The following is an 8,184-nucleotide window of genomic DNA, read 5'->3' on the forward strand; positions in this document are numbered from 1 at the left end:
TAGTAATAACCAAACTCATTTTCGAAAAGACTATCAATAATTATGAGATAAGTGATAATAGTTTGCTAAGTGAAATATTTTATATTCACAAAACATGCCTCCAAAATGTGATTCAAACTATCTAAGATAAGTAAAATGTTTAGCTCGTTCTACCTAACCTATGTCCATAATTAACAGACGGCCGACTTTATCACAGCGATAGAGAAACACCGGTTGCCTGTACACACAGGCGGATTTGCCGCGACGGATCTGCCGCAGTGAATCTGCTACCTACAAACAACACGAATGAAATGTGCAATGAATCCGCCGTAGCAGATCCGCCCGCATTGAAAAAGAAAATAATCCTAATACAAGCATATTTAATGTTAAGCGGGCGCAATTTTATTCTTTAAATAAAGTAAAATTTATTTTCAATTAAAAATAAATTTTATCCTTTTCGCTTTATTTTAAGAACAATTTATTCTTAATCAAAGATTATTTATTCTTGGCGCTATTCTAAGCTTAAAATATTCTTAGATTAAAGCATTTATGCATTTTCTTAAGAATTTATTTTTTGTGTGTACGTACGTTTGATATACTGTACAAGAACATTATAATTTTACGGAATTATTAAAGATGTATTTTGTTACTGGGGAGGTTATTGAAGGTAATTCCGCTTTTGTTTCTTAAATATTTCATGTTATAATAATTATAAAAAATGTAAAAGATACAAGAAAATTTGTCTATAATTTTATTAACTATAAAACATTTAATTTTGTAAATTTGATTCGTAATTAGAAATTGACTCACAATTGGAACTGTAAACACTTTATGACGTCTCGATTTTTAATATCGATTAAAAGCAACTGTTGAATAAAGTGATCATGTGAGATTTACCATTTGCTACAATATCTTGATATTCTTCTTTTATTCTGCAATTTCTCGCGTTATAAATCCGCTGAACTGATATTTGCGTTACCCTGTCGATTCGCGTTCCCCTTCTCGGGTAACGTTCGATTCGAACTGAACGGGTGGAAGGAAGGCGATTTGTATTTTCACGCAGAAGCGAGTGTTGAAAGTGAAAAAGACCGGATCTTTCCGTGAATAAATTTTAACGCGTGACGTCTCGCCGGTCCGACTTGTCACCGAATAGGGTAGGAGGTGAATGAGACGCGTATATACATTCATCACTCAGCGAGTCTCTCGCCATACATCTCGGAGGCTCGGCCCTCTCGTTCCCTCCCAAGTCGCCGCGCTCCCCCCTGCAGCCTGATCGAGCGCGGAAGCCCAAATAAGGGGAAATGCACGGCGAATTAAGCCCTCTCCTTCGCGTGTCTCGCGCGATACCACCGAAGAGGCGCCAGCTTCAACCGGAGCCCGCGGACGAGGGAACGTCCGAAAAACTTGATAAAAATCGTCGACCTTCGGATTTAGAATTTTAGAATTCCCGGAGAGTCATTGGCTACAGCTTCGCGAAATATATAAATGACGATCAATGTGTGAATTATCTGTCCAATGTAATCTCCAGTTGCTCAATATTATTTAACATAAAAGCCTAATATTTCAATTTTTAAATACAAAATTTTATATCATCATAGGATTTATAATATTTTTAATGGCATTTAAATTGAAAAAATAAAGACTTTATGACGTAAAGTCTCGAGAAGACTGTGAAGAAATAAGTAAATTTTTATACGATAATCTAAGGTTTTTCAATTTAAAAAAATAACACGTCTGTTAATATTACTATCAAGAACTGATACCAGTTTTCAAAGTTGTATCATTCTGCTTTTTTTCTCGGTTTAGATCGTAGACGATCGCTTCAGTGACAAACGAAGATTCAAATCGTAGTTACGCTTCAGCTCTGACGGAGTGCAAAGGTTCAAAAACTCGATTATGCGACTCGTCATTCAGTTCGGCTGCAAACGATTGTAATTTAAGAAAGATAAGGCGTCAACATTATGGCGCGCGCGATCGGCAATCTCGCGAAGCGCACATCTCAAACGTCGCGATGGGAGGAGTCGCGGCTCGCGATTTTTAATGGCGGATTTTTGCGGCTCGCCAATGGTACGTTCGCGAGTCTTCCGCTCCCGCTCCGAGATTTAACGTACGATTCAACGATTTCACCGAAAGATATATATGTATAATATATATACGTATCTAACATATATATGCACATTATACGTTACGTGATTTGATTTGAGGAGAGCTGCTCGAAGCGAACGCGCGTGGGTCACGCTGCCTTGTCGCGTGCCTCGCCACTTCTTCAGTGCCGTTCGACTGCGCGAGCCCTCTCGTGCAATGTGGTGCATGTAATTATTGCTTTGCGAAGTCATCGCACCTAACCCGCACAGTTTGGACGTGTTATCTCATGAAATTCTTACGTGGTTACTTGGATAATACTCTATCTAGAAACTGAATCTTCAACGTTGCAATCATACTTCCCCAAGTCACGGAAATTTAATACGTAAATGTAAACTTTATTTCAGTTTGTTTTTTTATAGCATTTATTTCTGATATTACGATATTGCGTATTAATGTAAACGTACTGTCAAGCAAAATAAAAAAATGAAACAGATGAGATTCATAAATCTTATACTTTCATTATATCGCGCTATTCATTTAAACGGAGATACTTTTAAGAAATGAAATTCACTGACAGTTTCATAAAATTTGATTTATGCTACGTTATTGTTTCTGAATATTTTTTAATCAAAAGTTTAATTTATGCATTCCTGTCAATAACGAATTCGTAAGAGTTTTCTGTTAATAAAATATTAGATGATATTAAGATTTAGAAATAATTTCAATCAAACGTTCGCGGTTAATGTAATCATCAATTTAATAATATTTAATAACTGTTTAACCGATTGATTATTATATATTGTGTTTGGTTAATATAATAACTAAAACTTACTAAATATTTAATTGAAATTATTACAAAACTTGATTATTATCACTAAGCTTTTTTTTCAATGAACATGTATCGCTTATTTGCTACAACGATATAATTAAAAAATAATAAATTTTTTAATTATTTACAAGAAAGGAACAGGTCTTTAAAGTTCTTATTATTGATAGAATGACACACTGAGCTTTTAAAATTGAAAAGAGAAATTTGCATCAAAGGATTTTGCAGGAAGAGGATTTTGTCATTAAGTCAAAAAGGGTTGCTTTTGAGAATACATTTCTTTATAGGTAAAAATTCAGTATACTGAACAAAGAGCTAATGATGCTTTTCTTTCTCTATAATCGCATACTACGTAAAAACTATATTAAAAAATATTTTTATAATTGTAATGATTCAAAACATTCAACCTTGTTTTTCGAATGATGTCCAATTATGTACGTTGTAGCAAATGAACGATACAATAAAATATCGCAGATACTTTTTTAGAACTGCAAAAAAAGTTACATAAACTATGTATATAGTCAGCGTAATTTCTCACATTTCTAGATGTGATTGTTGTTTCTTTCCCGATATGGATTCGAGTAGATAATCCCAAACGCAGTTTCATAAGCCGCGCAGGAAGCGGAATACTTAATGAATGTAGGAAAAGGACTCGAATAAAATCTTCCACCGTAGCACGGAGCAGAGAGTATGAGATAGGAGACAGCTCGCTTACCGTTTCGACATACGAATGATATCATCGCTCGCAGGAGCGGATTCAGTCATTCTAACAGCGCTCAAACGCGCTCGCGCGCGCGCACATTCACTTATTGCAGGCGATAAATAGCTCTGAATTTTTTAATATTCAGATAGAGTGTGTCTAACTATATTTCGTTGACACTAAACTGGGCTTGACATTTATAAGTGGCCGTATGTATTCTTATACATTAATTAAATTAAGAAACGAACAAAATAGTTGGTACAATATGAAATAATAAAAATACGTAATAAAAAAAATTCCAAAATACAACTTGGAATTTTTCAGTAGCTAGCGAATAAATATGTTTTGAAAACATGTAAAAATTATAATTTTTTTTTTCTTCAAAACGCACGCGAGCCTCTGCGCTTCATGCAAAACGGCTGAAAGATCCGCAAGATTCATAATTTATTATATCTCGGTAAAAGGAGCGAATATTGCTTTTTACGAGCATGAAAGAAAATTCTATTGTCAACCTAGATCATCTATCGTACATGTATTCCCAGCAGTTCCACCGATAATATTTATCTTCAATAAGAGAAAATGTCAACGTTAAGTTGGCGTGCGTATTGAAGAAAAAAGTGGTGGCGGTGGCGTACGTATATAGCTCGAAAGAGGGATTCTTTATCTCCACCTTCTCCTCATCTCGCAGCCTCGCCACGCACGCCTGTAACCAAAACCCAGCTGTCTTCCGCGGCTAGCGCGCGTACTGTAACTCGTTCTCCACCCACCGAGGGATCGAAGTAAGCAACGGTCCTGGAACCTGTTTCGAACCATTTGAGAGTCTCTGCCCTGCCTCGTCCCTGCATCGTCCATCCCTCATTCCCTGTCCTCCTCCCGCCCACTATACCACCTTTCGCGCCTCCTCGTCGCTCGCTCGCTCGTTTCTTTTCTCTCTTCTTCGTAACATTCTCTCGTCATCTCACTTTCTCTCCCTCTTTCGCTCCTTCTCCCGTTGGTGTTGCCTCCACGTATCTCGGCGCGTAATATCACGCACGTCATCGTCACGAAGATGTGCACGCGGTGTCTCTCCGTCGGTGCTCTGTACGAAGGAAGCCAGAGGAACATGAACCAAGATGGTTCGACGGATGAATGAGAAGGAGAAAACGGATGGGGAGGAAAACGCCAGAGAAGAAGACTACGGGAGGGCAAAGGAGCGCCAGAGAAGAGAGAGAGAGAGAGAGAGAAGAGTAAGCATACGAAAAAGGAGAAGGAGGAGAGCGGTCAACACTGGGAAGGCGAGGCGGATGGGGTATGGCACACGCCACACGCCATCATAATGGAATAATGAGGCAGAGACGATAGCAATCGCGCAGAGGCTCTTTTTCCGCGCAAGACGACCGTGTATTGAAGCGCCCGTGAGAGACGTACGAACGCAAGAACGTCGTGGACGAATTGAGCAAATCAGAGCCACATCCGATGAGGTCAGATCGGCATGGTCGTGTCTCCAAGACCGCGTGTTCTCGGTCGTCGTAAATGACCGGAGGATATGACAGAATGTAGGAGAATGTACTTGTTACGTTGTACGCTAACGACTAATAGCGCGAGTGATCAGTATGATGTACTCGCGTTGCAAAATATATATGGAGTAATGAAAACATGGATTTTAAATGTAAAAAGCTAAGTACTCGTGGAGAGTACCGAATGAAGAAAATACGATTTTCATCGACTTGGAGCGACGAATTGTTGATTTTATTAGAGAAACATTTCTCGAATATGATAATACGTATTTATCTTTTTGATCTTATCTTGAAAATTTTCGGAAACCCCATGTGTGTCGCTGACGTTAATTTTTCTCTACAATGATTAGAGATTTTTTACTCAGTTTGATAAACCGTTGATTATTTTTCATTCTTTAAGACATCTTATGAAACTTGATACCAATTGTATATCTCCATTATTCCGTTTATAATCTGCAGCTAAGAAATTAAATACAGTCTATTATTCATATAAGAATTTGTATATCACGATGTAAGAAAGAAAGCGTGTAATTTTGTGTCGCTGCACTAATTATCAGCGTAAAAATACGCACTTATACCATGACATTTAACGTTAAACCGTACTAGCGAAAACTCTTTCATACGATAATGAAGGAAGAACAAGGGCAACGGTAGGAGATTACAGCAGGAGAAGAAGAAGCTGTGGCACGTGACCCCGAAGAACACCAGAGTCAACTCGCTTAAGTAGCCGAGCTCTGCTCTTTGACCCAGCCGACAATTTCGAATTATGTCTCTCAGAGGGAGAGCGAGGGAGAGGAAGAGGGAGTAGGAGAGAGCGGATATACTATAGTCAGAAACTCCATCCTCCCCTCTTCTCGCGACGCGAAGGTAACGTTCATTCGCAACTTCTCGTATCTAAGGCGACCGGAATGCTAATCCGGTGTCGCTCGTGGCTTCGCCGTAATTAGTCAGGATGAGGTTGTTCGAGAGCCAGGCGCTCGCGCGCGCACGCACTTTATCTATAACTCGTTGAATAGAAGTGGCGGCGGCGGCGGCGGCGCGCAGAAGAAACTCGGTAATCTCAAGCGACTTGAATCTCGTCGAATTGTCCGCGATAGTCGAGTCGACTGTTACTCGTTCAGTTTTCCATAATTTGGTCACCGTTTCACGCACTGTCAACAGGCGAGTTTTTCTACAATGTAACGATTTATTTTGACACTCGCAAATCGTACGCTATAACTGCGAGTAGTTGCGAGCATCGATTGGATATATCCGCAGGAAATTTATATACTCTTGAACGAAATTATTCACCTAAACATCTCGTATCTCAATTTATATCAATAAGTGTACTTGATTAAAATTTTCAATTTAAAAGTCTGAATTTTCTCAAAATGTAAATGAGTGCAAAATGTATAAATAAGAAAACTTATAAAGAAATAGTCTCCATAGTCTGTACATCGCGATGAACAGGGCAATTGAATATTGCTCACAACAGCGAGTTAAATGTGAAAATTGTTAAAAAATTCTATCAAGTATTCGCAAAGAAACGAACGTTTTCGCGGCGGATTATTTCACGACCTCGCGAGAGCGACTCTCTCGCTCGGCGGAGAATCGCTGGGGTCTACAACATGCGTAGTTGTACCTCGCTGAGGAAGACAAATGATGCACTCGGACGCGAGACAGTTAGCGTACGGCGAGAGGCGTTGGCTACGAAGAAGCGCCTCTTGGTTCCAAGTCTGTCCCCGGGGCAGGCCGACTCATTCGCTTGATCTCCATTGCCATTATGATATTAATGAAATGCCGCTAAAAAGGTGTGTTTGCTCGGTAACGCGAGGCCAGGGGTGGGAGACGGAGAGATAGATGTTAAGCCCACGTAGAACAGTCTTACCCGATATGGCGTGCAACGCCTGTGACTATGCCACCGCCATGGCGATTCGTGTTGTCGTAGTTGTTTTCGTCGCTAGTCGTTATCATCGTCATCGCGCGGTATTGTCGTCGTCATCGTCGACGTTGCCGTTGACGTCGTCATAGCCCTCGACATCGTCATCGACGTCAGCCGTCGTCGCGACTTCCGCCAACACCATATTTGACAATATACCATTATCGAGACTTTTTAGTTGCCAATCGATCGTTACTTGCTCTCTCTCTCTCTCTCTCTCTCTTGATTTTTATCGCGTCTCTTACGTTAATTCAAGAATTCTCTATTCTCGGTTCTGTAGTCAGCTAGAGCTGCTAGAGAGTCAACCAACTCCAAGAGTTGAAGAGCTACCGTCTTTTCATCCCGTTCGGAGGACGAAATAGGTTCATGCCGCGAGGCCGACGACCTCTGAATCCTTTGTCGAATGACGATCCCGTGGACTAGTCTTCCCCGTCCCGGTCCACTCGTGGATCTTCCCGGTCTCGTACGCTTTTCATCTATCGCTTTAAATTGATAAACGTGAAATTTTATTGTTTTTCTTCTCTCGGAAGTGTATTGCCGTGACTTCTCGCGTTGTGTCACCGATCGATTAGGTGTCTTCCGGCACGCGCGTGCAAAAGCAAGAAAGGAGAGAGATAAAGGAGATAAACTCGGACCACAGAAACCGAAGGAGAGGAATTCGCGGGGCTAAAGGAAGAGCGAAGGAGACGAGAGAAAAGAGGACACGCTTGGAAAGAGAGATAGGAGAGAGAGAGAGAGAGAGAGAGTCTCTCTTTCTCTCTTTGTTACCATCTCTTTCTTCCTTTCTCTCTTTCTCTTGTACGGGGGTGCGCCCACGCCAGTGACGTCACCCGGCGAACGTCTGTTGTGGTACCGACGATGAACGCGTTGGTGTTCAAACGTTCGGAGCACTGAGAAAGAGGAAAGATTGACGAGACAGAGACGCTATCGTGCCTCGAGGAAGGGAACGTGGAGCCGGTCGTCGGTGTACCAGGGGGAGGGATAGCCGGATGGAGAGAGGACACCGCGAGATGTACCGGGTCCGGATCGGAGAACGGGGGAAATACGGCGAGGAGGGCATACACGGCGAGAAGAGAGAAGACATCCTTTGCACGGGAAGGGTGGCGGGGGAAAGGAATGAATGGAGATTGCAGACCACGCGGGAGAGACGAATGGCCCGGAACCCGTGGAGGAAACGGGG

At 41.2% G+C, this 8,184-nt stretch overlaps 1 protein-coding gene across 2 annotated transcripts in view; it reads right to left on the minus strand.

Annotated features, from left to right (window-relative positions):
• Positions 1 to 8,184, minus strand: part of LOC105195474 (nuclear receptor-binding factor 2) — a 43,629-nt gene that overhangs the window by 16,129 nt on the left and 19,316 nt on the right. The gene's annotated exons all lie outside the window — the stretch shown is intronic.

The sequence above is a fragment of the Solenopsis invicta genome, chromosome 15 (assembly GCF_016802725.1).
Source record: "Solenopsis invicta isolate M01_SB chromosome 15, UNIL_Sinv_3.0, whole genome shotgun sequence".
In the NCBI taxonomy this organism is placed as follows: Eukaryota; Metazoa; Arthropoda; class Insecta; order Hymenoptera; family Formicidae; genus Solenopsis; species Solenopsis invicta.